Below are 13,320 nucleotides of genomic sequence, written 5' to 3'. Positions count from 1 at the left end.
ACCCTATTCAGTAAGGGGTGTTGACAATCTAGCCAGCCCTGGAAGATGTCTATCAGCAACTTCCAGTCAGTCACCCCCTCCCCTCCTACCTAGGATCCAAGTTACAGGAGATAACATATATCCTGAACGAGATTCTCGTCGGACTAGTTTCAGTCCTAGGATCCTTACGGAATTAGCAGACACAGTCAAGCGAAACCAAGCCTAGAAAGAGTTCAGGCAACGATGGCCCTGGACGACAGGCTGGGGTGGGCAGCACCCCAAATGACTGTCTATGAGCATCCATGGAGATGATCTGGCCCTGGAACATTGAGGATGCAAATAACATCAAGAAATCTTGATTCTCTCCAGCCTAGGGGCTTCAATGTTTTAAAAAATCATTGGAACCTGTAGTCACCCTAACGCCCCCTTTTCCCCTAGGGATGTAAAAGGAGATCGCGAGGTCTGTCAAGAGACTATTGTAATCAGTCAGGATTCCATGACGCTAACAGGGAGGAGTTTCGAACTCCCTCCAGTTCACGATGACGACAGACCCAGTGCTACGTGCACAACTATAAGATGCGCTAAGAGGCTGGAGAAGATACGCATCAAACGCTCGAAGAGATCTAATGGGACCAATGATGGTCATTCCCTCTTCGCTTACCCTACAATGACCAAAGGCCACGGACCCGTAGGCCATTTTAGCCCTGTAATGGGTGGATAAACTCTCTCCACACAGATCGGACCTCCTCAGGTTGATCTGGGGCATCGAAGCGATAATGAGGCGTCGAAAATGTCGAGGATAAGGGACGTCTCATTTCATTAGGGAATGCTAACCATCCCTTCCTTAAGGGAATGGCGCCTATCAGCAGCTCATTTATATATGATCCGCAAGGTGACAGCGGATGCTCTTCTCGGGTTCAACCCAATAGAGTTGGAATGGTACACGGACGCAGATCCATTCCCTCCCAGAAGGAGACAAGTCCCCGAGCTGCAGATCGTTCTCAAGATACTATCTCGTTATTTAGTCCCATACAAGGACCCTGTAATGGAGGTAACAGACATCATGTCTCTACATTAGAAGTAGGATGCCTGAAAACTTTAAATCAATCAATCAATCAATCAATCTACATTAGAAGTGATGGACTTAGAATTCCTGTTCAGCCCATCAAATTTCCTCCGGAAGGCTCTCTACATGCTAAGACCCTTCCAGGGAAGAGGGGCTCCGTTGGCTCCCAGAAAGCCAAGAACATCCCGTTCCCTGTAATGAAGGAACTGAGGCTGAGGCTAGTCCTAGTTATGCACCTAGGATTATCCACGAGGTTCAGAAGTTTTCTGCCTTCGATTTATCACAGTACACCTGATCCCTTCATTTTATGAATTCCTTGCCCTTAATGGTTGGGAAAAAACCTGGGATCTTAAAGGCAAAATAGAATTCCTAGAAGAATACAAGTCTAGTCAACGAGAAGACAATACAAGTCTTCTTGGGAAAAGTAAATTGTTTTGTAAAGCAAAAGGGCCCGAAAACAATCTCTGAATCTTCTGCCTGTCCTTCTCTGTCCACTCCTATATTCAGGGTCTGGCGGCCGACAGCACGTTGGCCTTTGAGGAAGGAGGCAGTGTATCCTTGGATACTATGAGAACGCTAGTTCTTGGGCCTTGTCTCCATATAAACCCTTGAGTAAGCACCAAGGGTATGGCCGACTTTGCGAGAGAGGTCACTTGATGGGATCTTTGGATCCATGGACCATTATCTCAGTGCAAGTCAGCCCCGACTAGACCTCTTCTATATGCCCTTTAAATGGATCTACCGACTGAAATCTTTAATAAATTTTCCGATAACATGTGCAGGCTTAGGCCCACAACGCCACTAAAGCCCATCTCATGGTCTTTGGACTAGGTCCTATATTATGCCTCACCTGTGAACAATGAGGATTATTCCCTCAAGCATCTAACCTAAAAGATTATTTTTTCGGTTCGCTATAGCCTCTGGGACTAGAGTTAGTGAAATAGTGGCCCTATCCGGAGATGAGGACCACATTAAGTGGGAGAACTGCAACTCTTTCTGATCTAACCTTTCTCATTAAAGACGTCCTACCTACTAAGAGGTGGGGCTCCTGGAGAATCTGCCCTCTGAAGGAAGATGTCTCTCTAGGTCTGCTAGATCATCTAAGGTCTATCTTCATAGAACTTCAGACTTCAGGAGGAACAGCTCTTTACAGGAGAAAACTTTGGATCAAACTATCCCTACAACTGAGGGCGAAGCTCACCTACCTTTTTGGCGGAGCGGATCCTGACAGTACTCCTGCAGATAAAAGATCCGAGGAAAGTTGCTTCATCACTGAACCTTTCAGTGTGTGGACTTCAGCCTCTTCGTTCACCTACTGATAGGAGGTTGTCCAATGCGTCTTACAGACACTATACTAAGCAAATCTATGGATTGAAGCATTATGTGGTGGCGGTAGGTGCTATTTGGACCCTGTCATCTAGCTCTGCGATGAACAGTAAATTGATTGGGACTATCAATTAAAAGGAGAAGGGGTCAGCAATTTTTGTGTGATCTCCCTTTGAATAAGTGTTGCCAAGGTAACACTAAATCTGTTCAGAATCTCAGGTGTGAAATTATACGGATACCACTAGTGCCGTGTGTACATAGTACACAGTGTTGTTAGACTATTTCATGTACAGAAATTATAAAGAAAAGTCTTGTTAAAAGAGCTTTTTTTCAGTTTGAGAGTGGCACTCATCATTTTCCCCTTTCAAAAAGGGGAACATTAATTTCTGTGTATGTCTTTCGTATAATTTCCTTATCATGCTACATTCATTTAGCATGTAGTCATTTATTAGGAATAAATGTCTATTAAAATGCAGTTGTGTCCTAATTCGCCCAACAATTGCATGTGTAAAATACCAGAGTTCCTTAACTTACTCATGTAAGTATTTCTCATATCATTGTATGCTTACAATCAATGAATGAGGACACTGATATTGGTTCCACAATATATACAATCCTTGAGACCGTTTGTATTCTCAGTGTATACCTATGTTTGTTCATACAATATATGCTACCTTGAGGCCCTTTTCTAACATCTAAAAATGACTCTTCCCTGCAGGGGGCAGGAAGCATTAACATTGTTATGCTTAGTGATGATGACGGATAACGGTAACGTCATTTGTCTCAATTGGCCCTTTTTGGCTGTAGAAATATTGTCCCAAGGTTAAGGCACTGACACAAAACCACAGATACATTAATTCTCTGGTATGCTTCCATTAGGACGTCATGGCTTGAGTCCAAGAAACGGATTTTGAGCGAAGCGAAAAATCTATTTTTGGGTGAGATGGCCATGACGTCCTAATGGATCCACCCTTCTTTTCTATGAAAAGATCTTCACGGTTTCCCCCCCTGATCTACTGTATCTGTAGCACCTTGCTCAACGCTACAAGGAATGAATTGAATTGAATTGAATATAGGATTTAGGCATTAAGCCAAGCACTGGGGCTACAAGGAATGACCGCCAGAGGTAGTTGGCGCGGTTGTCGATACGATTGTAGTAGGGGAACCAGGGTAATCTTTGTTGCGGTTACCCTTCTATTCTACCACGTATTTCCCCTCGAGGCGTAAAGGCTATTCGGGGTGCAGATTGCCATGTGGTGTGTCAAGAATACGTCCCCTGATGATATACGATACCCTTGAGAGTAATCTTAAAGGTACTCGTGCCAGAAGTTAGAATTCTGTGAAACCTTTGGTTTGATTCTCTGGGAATATCACTGTAGTCATATACTGTATACCCTTCGGAAGCTACTAAAGGAACCTTCCATTAGGACGTCATGGCCATCTCACCCAAAAATAGATTTTTGAGCGAAAGAATGATGAAAATTAGATCCTTGCAATTTAACATTATTTCTGAAATAATAAGTTTTGTTCCCGAACCCTCCACTCGAAAATTAATTATATTCGCGATATGAATAAAGAGAAAGATCTAATCCCTGTTGTTCAAGTAATAGCTCGTCATGTTAAGTCAGGAGATACTGTTTTGCACTTAAATAATATCAATATAATGTTCTAAGCTGTTAAAAAGCGAAGATTCGTTGTTATATTCTGACGGCTTCAATGATGAATATCTGGAGAATCTAAAATCATGAAAATTTTCCCTATATCAAGTCCCAGGATACATTGCAAAAAAACATACTTAATGTTAGATCGACGTATGACACAAGAACGTGTGAAGTTAGTGGTGCGTTCAGCTGCTATTCCAACATTCAGGTGGTTCGCGTATATTGAGACGCATGGTACGTTCCAGTGGATTTTTTAGCAGATGCTTCTCCGATACCCTGTGGAAGAACGCAGGGGGGGGGACTACTTATGGAACTGTGAATATAGCGATACTCTAGCACAATTACTAGGCCTATAATACATAATTTGTTGATTTTTCCTACAAGATACATATTTCTTTATTAGGAGAGGATAAAACTGTGGAACCCCTTGGGGTAACAGAAACGGTTGTGATATATTTTTCACTAACTCCTTCTCAGAAGAAAAGTACCTGTATGAAAATATCTGTAACATAGGCTTAAAAATTGATGCAGTGTACTATTTGGCATATATTATTATCCTAGTCAGAGAAGTCTCCCTGATCTCCTTTATCTGAAATAAATAGCTGACCACAGGAACTTAGCACACACGGTATTTGCATGCGACGAAACAGACTCGTATACATTTAAAAAGAGCTAGCAGAGGAGAGCATCGCTTCCTTTCTATTCAAGGTTGAAAAGCTGTATAAAATAAAATAAAATGAATATCATATTTGATAAATATTACATATACATAAAGGCTGGAAGACAAATCCTTCCAGATTTTTTCTTCTATGTTTACATATCTTCCCAGTTGAGAGGCAGCCATTTTGTGCACTTCGCTAGTGGGATTTACATCACACCTTTTTCTCTACCTACATAATTGATTGTGATCAAGCTCTATATGGGAGACCTTCCAGGGAATCCCAAGTTATCATAAATACTGATTTAGCACTCGTTAGAAAGTCCCGATCTTGGAACAAAGCAAACAAACATCCAATTGCTACGGTGCAACCATACATTGTAGCTATAGCTACCAGTTTTCTTCTATACAGTTTCATATAGAATTCAAGTATTTCATCAATAGTTGGAACTGCTGATAGGCTAGAAAAATATTAAGTCATCATTTCCTACTGAAAATACAGACCCCAACCTCCAATCACAGACACAAAGTCACCGTAACAGACCCCCACCCCCAACCAAGCATAAATTATCACTGGTTTATATTGTTTACAATGCGTTTGTGATAACATGATATTACACAGACAACCTTTAACCAAGCCAGTCTGTCAATCCCTAGAGTGGATTGTTCAGGTAAGGATAAAAAATCAACAGTTGAATAAGAAAGTGAATAAATCTTTGAACACTAATACATTTGCCTCCGGTGCAAGTACTATAGATCGGTGTCAAATACATACCTGAACCCTAAGACTGGAAGATTAAGGCAAATGCAGTAGTTTTCTTAAGGCAATGCAGAGACCAAGAATAGACACTGGTGATCTGAGGAAATAATTAAGGGTAGATCAAGGCATAGGTGGCACAAGGGTGAGAAGATAATGGAAGAGGAATGGGAAATGAAAGAAACACATACCAGAGGAAATAAGAGCTATCAAAGATTTCAGTCTTCCACCAATGAATATTGCCAACATTTTACTCGAGTCTTCTGACATTCCCTCGCACTTTTCAAATGCTGACTGTACAGTAGATAGTTCAATAATGATCCAGAATTGTGATCTTGATCCGTGTCACCTCCAAATTTTAAGGTTACTTATGATGCTTATGAAAATGGCTGTCTGCTAAAGAAGGTGATAAATGCAAGAGTTGATGGGAGAAGTACGAGAGGAAGGCCAAGGTTTGGGTGGATGGATGGAGTGAAGGAAGCTCTGGGTGATAGGAGGATAGATGTGAGCGAGGCAAGAGAGCGTGCTAGAAATAGGAATGAATGGCGAGCGATTGTGACGCAGTTCCGGTAGGCCCTGCGGCTGCCTCCGATGCCTTAGATGACCGTGGAGGTAGCAGCAGTAGGGGATTCAGCATTATGAAGCTTCATCTGTGGTGGATAATGTGGGAGGGTGGGCTGTGACACCCTAGCAGTACCAGCTGAACTCGGTTGAGTCCCTTGTTAGGCTGGGAGGAATGTAGAGAGTAGAGGTCCCCTTTTTGTTTTTGTTTCTTTGTTGATGTCGGCTACCCCCCAAAATTGGGGGAAGGGCCTTGGTATATGTATGTATGTATGTACTTATAATGCAAAATACAGTTAACTCCCCATTAACATGAGTTCTATTAACCCAATTTCGAAGTTACACGAGTCCAAATTTATTAAGATATATTCTGTTAGCACGAAATGTCCGATGTTACGCAAGTTGAATTTCCAGCTTAAGAGCAAGAGCGAGAGAGAGAGGTTAATAAGAATTTATTTAAGCTTACAAACAAATAAATTTTAGTTTTTAATGTAGTAACAAAAAAGTAATCTAATTTTACAAATAAATCTACATCCATACTTCTAAATGTAGATGTTTACAATTTAGCATGTTTACAGTACATTGCGACTCTTTACTTGTGAAGCTGGTTTGTTCTAAGATAGTATAAAATAGAAAAATTTTGTAACGTTGAATAACAAATTAAGTTATAAAAATTATATTGGATAGTATAAAATAAACTTAATTGTTACATTTACCAATATGTAGAAGGATGTGGATCGACAACGTCAACAGCTGATCCGTCTGTTGTTGTTGTTTGATGAGAGAGAGAGAGTGAGAGAGAGAGAGAGAGAGAGAGAGAGAGAGAGAGAGAGAGAGAGAGAGAGAGAGAGAGAGAGAGAGAGAGAGAGAGAGAGAGAGCCAACAGCGGTAAGGAGAGTGATGTGTCAGTGTGAATGTACACGGGTAATAACTTATTTTACTATAAAATAAATACAAGTAGAGTAAGAATGTGTGTTTTTGTTGTTTCTGTGACCTTCAAATACATTAATGTGTTTGTTTTAAGTTTCATAGTAACAAAATCCCAAAATAGACAGACTACCAATGTCCAGGAACGTAACATCCTCTATTACCATTATTTCTTTTGGAGAAATTATGTTCCTTTAACACGACATCTCCATGAACATAACACTTGTGTTAACGGGGAGTTAACTGTACCTATCCATTGTTAAAACTTGGTGAAAATCCAATGTGCCAATTTCTTTTGACATCATTTTTAAAATTGTGAAAAAATTCAATTTCGTATCCCAGATCTTTATCTGGTACTGCATCATCTCCAATAATCTGCGGTGAAAATTCTGTCAAAATCCATTGAGTAGTTTTGACGTAGTCCTATCCACAGACACACAGTCAAATAAATAAACTGACTTGATTTTATAACCTCCTCAAATAACAAGGGTTTGTATTCGCGTAGGAACAAACTGATAACAATATCATAATTCCAGTTATATCAGTGCCTTACCGCCACATGCTTAGTATCCACAATGACAAAAAGACTTGGGCACATGCTAACGTCGCCTATGCCTCATTCTTCGTTTCCCTCTGCTCTTAGAGTATTTGCATCTTGTCAATTTTTCATATAGAAAACCACAGCCAGCAGATCACAAGTGCAAGGGAGGGGTTAAGGGGCAGCTCAACCCCAGGTCTATGAGGTCCAAAATTCAGGTCTCAAGTTGGAGCAGGACGGAATTCTATTTCTATCCTTCCTACATTCAATTTCAGCTGATCAGCCTGGAATAAATTAGCAGATTAGGGGCATTTCAATCTCTTGCCAACTCAAAGGGTAATACAATAGTCTTACTAATTAATCAACATCTACGAAATCTATTAACTGTTCTATTTAATGGTCTACAAAATATCTGCTACTGTGCTGCACAGTTCAAGATAAATGTAGGTAAAGTAATCTTTCTCTAAAATTAAAATTATATTACAAAAAACTATTTGATGACAACCCTCACTAAGTTCTACTTGAGACTAACACATCTGTATTATCTAAATCACTTAAATATCTGATTGATTTTTACATGTGGGTTGTCTCAAGTTTTTTTTATATATAAATACTATAACCCTACAATTGGATACAACTTGTGCCAGGCAATGGTTGCTGATGATTCAGTAGGTAGACCTATAGGCTCCCGAAATCTCCAATCCTTAGCTCACAAGGATGGTGAAGTTGCAAACACTAAAAGAAACTATTGAGCTTGAGCGAGTCTTGAACCCCAGTCCAACAGATAGTTAGGCAGGGGTGTTTCCAGTAAACTACTTCAATCTAAAATGCTACCTTTAGAATCCTCATAAGAAAACAATTAAAATTGAAATGGTATGTCAAGGGGGAAGGCAAAAGAGATGAGAAGTAACTGCTATTATTCTGAGATTGTCATACAGATCATAATCTAACACAAGCCTGAGAGCCTTAGATTAAAAGTTCATCTTTGCGAATATGGCACTGATTACTTTCTTGAATATTCACTATTATTATTACTATCATTATTATCACCTGCTAAACTACAAAACTAGTTAGAAACTCAGGGTGTTATAAGGCCAAGGGGTCCACGGTGAAAATAGCCCAGTAAGGAAACAAAGACACAGATAGAATAGTGTCCCTCAGTGTACCCTAAGACAGAGAACTCTCACCCCAGACAGAGAAACACCATGCTACAGAGGCTATGGCACTACCCAAGAGACGGGAACATCATTTTGATTTTGGAATGTCCTTCTCCCAGAACAGCTGCTTACCATAGCAAAAGAGTCTCTTCTACCCTTACCACGAGGAAAGCAGAAGTTAACCCCTCTAGTGAAGAATTTTTCAGCTATCACAGTGTTGTCAGGTGTATGAGGAAAGAGGAAAATGTGTAAAGAATAGGCCAGACTATTAGGTGTATGTGTAGGCAAAGAAAAAACGAGCCATAACTAGAAAGAGATCCAGGGAAAGTACCCTATAACTCTCTAGCGGTAGTACAGTACAGTATCTCACCAAACCGTTTTTTAGCATTGTCGGAATTTTCTCATTCTTGAATTGGTGAAATCACTTGGGCAAACTTTTCCAAAGAAAATATCTTTCCTAAGTACGTTATGTCAAGTGTATTAAACTAAACTAAGATCAAAATCTACATTTAGACTTCTTAAACATTTCACTCATTCACCTAATAAAGTAAAATTATTACCTAATTTTAGAGTAAAAGAACTTCGGGAGTTCTGCAGCGAATGTTTTTATGTTGAACAGACTGATATAGGTCTCTCATAGTTTATGTATGACAAATCTATTTTAGCATTGATGCTGACCATAAGGTATTTTATATTGATTGTTGATTATTTCTCATGTAGTTTATTCATTTCCTTTCCTCAACTGGCGATTTATTCCTGTAGGAGCCATTGGGCTTGGTAGCATCCTGCTTTTCCAACTAGGTTTTTAGCTTAACTAATCAGAATAACAATAATAATCATATTTCAAACAACCTCTGAAGACAAATTAACAAATATGATAAAGGCAGTAGAAATATTCTCAATATTTCCAGATTCCAAAGATTAAACTTAACAGCCTTCAAGTACAAACTTCTCCCTTGTGATAAAATGTATATGTATCCATATGTAACCCCTCTGATGGTCCAGCACTTTGCTGCAGTAGAGGGGCTTGAGTGTCTCAATGATGGGCTGGGCAATGGCGGTGGGGTAGTTTATCCACCCTAGAAGGCTCAACCATACCGCTAAGGCCAGTTCTTGAGAGACCAGACCGAGACTGGACCCCTATAGGCCTTCTCCTTTATTTAAGACAGGCAAAGGCTAGGAGAAGGAAAACTCCAAAATCAAACCAAACAAGACCCCAACGGCGGAGCTTCCCAGCGCCGGCAGAAGAGGGCATTGCCTGTCGGGCAGGCAACAAGGCGGGCCTTGACATAACAAGAACCCGGCAGCCCGATGCAACCAACATCGGAGAAGCCGCCTGTCTCATATGTCTTGAGCCGCGGTGAAAATGGTGTGGGCCAAGTGTATGTGCGTGGCCGTTGCAAAGTCACGACCACCCAAAACAATATACCCAGCTACTGGCATTCTGTCGTTTCCTCCACCCTTCTTCATCTCTTTCTCACCATCATCATCATCATCACCACCACCAAGTCCTGAGGCGACAGCACCGTGGGTGAAGGGGGCAGGCCTGGATAGCTGGAAGCCCTTAGCCCACAACTGCACTCAGGCGGCGAGTCTAAGATTCAGTCGCTCTCTGGTGACGGTGCCGTGACACCAGAGTTCGGCAGCTGTACCCGTGACTGGGCTGGCCTATTGAGGATACCGCATCTCACCCCACATGGGGAGGCCCCTAGAAAAGGTGGGGTAAACATTGGACACGGCAAACCCGTCTGGTCAGCTCACCGCGGCTGGCGGACATCCCACTAATGCGGTCGAAACAACAAGAAAAAAATATTAACCTTAGGTGCTTGGAACATCCGCACCCTCCAAGAAGTGACGAACACCAACCGCCCGGAACGACGTACAGCCCTCGTCTGCAAGGAGCTAGCCCGCTTCAATGTTGATGTGGCGGCTCTTAGCGAGACCAGACTACCCGAAGAGGGCAACATCAGGGAAGCTGGAACAGGCTACACCATCTTCTGGAAAGGCAAGGCCCTAGAGGAGCCTCGCATCAACGGTGTCGGCTTTGCCATCCGTTCCCAGCTAGTGCAGCAGCACAACCTCGCTCCCAAGGCCATCAGTGAGCGCCTGATGACTGTCCGCATCCCCATCACGCGAGACAGACACCTCACCCTGATCTCTGTCTACACCCCGACTATGGCCTCAACCGATGATGACAAAGCTGCCTTTTACACCCAGCTCGACCGCACCATCCAGGCAGTGCCCACCAATGACAAGCTCGTTGTGCTTGGCGACTTTAATGCCCGAGTAGGCAAAGACCATCGCCTGTGGGAGGGAATCATCGGCCGCCATGGCATTGGAAATTGCAACGCCAATGGCCAACTCCTACTGGGTCTGTGTGCAGAACAGCAACTTGTGGTAACCAACACCATCTTCCAGTTACCAAAACGACAAAAGACCACATGAAGACACCCACGGTCTAAACACTGGCACACCCTGGACTACGTCCTGACCAGAGCCAGAGACCGAGGAGATGTCCGCATCACCCGATCCATGCCCGGAGCGGACGACTGCTGGACGGACCACAGACTCCTCATTTCCTGACTCTCCGTGACGACCCTACGACCACCCAGAAGGGCACCTGACAGCGTACCACACCAACGCTTTGATTGTAGTAATCTCCGCAACCCACAGGTGGCACAGAACTACAAGGAGGCCTGCGAACAATACCTCGCAGACCCTGTGGGTCAGGCCACTGTCGAGCACCACTGGACCACCCTCAGAAACGCCATGGCCCGTGCCACGGAGGAAACACTAGGCTACACCACCAAGAAACGGCAGGATTGGTTTGATGAGACTGATGCTACCCTCTCTCTTCTCATTGAAACCAAACGACAAGCACGCCTGACTTTGGAAAACCAACCAACAGCAGCTAACAAATGTGCTCACAAGGTGGCTGAAGCTGGTTGCCAAAGAGGGATCCGTGAAGCCCAGAACACCTGGTGGCAAAGAAAAGCTGCAGAAATACAGAGTTTCGCTGACCAACGTGACCTGCGCAGCTTCTATGCAGCAACAAAGGAAATATTCGGTCCCACACGGTCATCCGTGGGCAGCCTGAAGGACGCGGATGGGGCCACGACCATCACCGACAGCGAGGGCATCCTGGCCAGGTGGAGGTCTCACTTTGAGAACCTCCTCAATGACCAAGCAGACACCCCAGACGATCTCCTGCGAATGACCCCGCAGCATCCCGTCCGTCACTGGATGGCACTACCACCCTCCATCCATGACTTCAACAAGGCCCTGCAGCGCATGAAGCCCGGCAAAGCCCCAGGGCCAGACAACATCCCGTTGAAGCTCCTCACTCACGGTGGCCCCGGTTTGAGGAACCGTTTGATGCTCCTTATACTGAAAATATGGGAGACCAAGACCCTCCCCAGTGACTTCCGCGATGCAAACATCGTTACCATCTTCAAGAAGGGAGACAGGGAGAACTGTAACAACTACCGGGGAATATCACTACTAAGCATCGCGAGTAAGATTTTCGCTCGGATTCTCCTTGACCGCCTCCTTATTCTCGCAGAAGACGTCCTGCCAGAGTCCCAGTGCGGCTTTCGACCTTCCCGCGGGACCATAGACATGATCTTCTGTGCGCGACAACTACAAGAGAAGAGCCTCGAACAACAACAGCCCATAATGTTCATCTTCTGGGATTTGAAAAAGGCCTTCGACAAAGTACCTCGACCTGCCATGTGGGCTGTCCTCAAAAGATATGGCTGCCCACCCGATTTTGTCAAGCTGGTGCGTGCCCTCCATGACGGAATGGTTGGGAGAGTCTGCCACCAGAACTCTCTTTCAGACCCATTCCCCATCAACGGCGGCCTGAAGCAGGGCTGTGTTCTGGCCCCAACGTATTTCTCACTATACACCGCAGCAATGCTCAACGAGATTCCCCCAGACACACCCTCAGTCGACCTACGTTTCCGCATGGATGGAGGCGCTTTCAACATCGCCAGACTTCGCGCCAGAACCAAGACCACCTTGTGTGTAGTGCGAGAACTGCAGTATGCTGACGACAATGCCACCCCAGGTCAGACGGCGGAGGACCTGCAGTCGTTAGCTGATGCATACAACTCTGCCTACGAACGTTTTGGGATGCAAGTCAACACAGATAAAACCAAGACCCTCGTCCAACATCCACCAGGACTGATGCTCCCAAACTTCAATATCACAATGAATGACCATCCGTTAGAACAGGTGGACCAGTTCTCCTACCTAGGGAGCATCCTAACATCAGCTCCCACAAGCAAAAAGGACGTGGAGAACAGGATCAGGGCAGCCCACTCCGCCTTTGGCCGACTCAACTGCCGCGTATTTAACAACCACGCACTGACAATGACCACCAAAATAATGATGTTCAGGGCAGTAGTCCTCTCCACGCTCTTGTATGCATGTGAAACATGGACGCTATATAGAAACGATATTAAAAACCTAGAACGCTTCCAACAAATGAAACTGAGGCAGATCTTGAAAATCCCCTGGGAGAGCCACACCACCAACATTGAAGTCTTAGAACGTGCCTCGCTGACCAGCGTGGAGGCCACCATCATCCACCACCGCCTCCGCTGGATAGGACACGTGCATAGGATGGATCCATCTAGGCTCCCAAAGAAAATATTCTACGGAGAACTGACCCAGGGCACCAGACCAC

At 43.9% G+C, this 13,320-nt stretch overlaps 1 long non-coding RNA gene across 2 annotated transcripts in view; it reads right to left on the bottom strand.

Annotated features, from left to right (window-relative positions):
• Positions 1 to 7,516: 7,516 nt before the first annotated feature.
• LOC137650539 (uncharacterized) overlaps positions 7,517 to 13,320 on the bottom strand; it is a 75,872-nt gene continuing 70,068 nt past the window's right edge. For both annotated transcript variants that reach the window (XR_011045980.1, XR_011045981.1), the window contains exon 5: positions 7,517 to 7,757. This is a non-coding gene — a long non-coding RNA (uncharacterized lncRNA). The remainder of the gene's footprint in view (positions 7,758 to 13,320) is intronic.

This window comes from Palaemon carinicauda, chromosome 12 (assembly GCF_036898095.1).
Source record: "Palaemon carinicauda isolate YSFRI2023 chromosome 12, ASM3689809v2, whole genome shotgun sequence".
NCBI lineage: Eukaryota > Metazoa > Arthropoda > Malacostraca > Decapoda > Palaemonidae > Palaemon > Palaemon carinicauda.
This window is presented reverse-complemented; position numbering and strand designations above follow the sequence as displayed.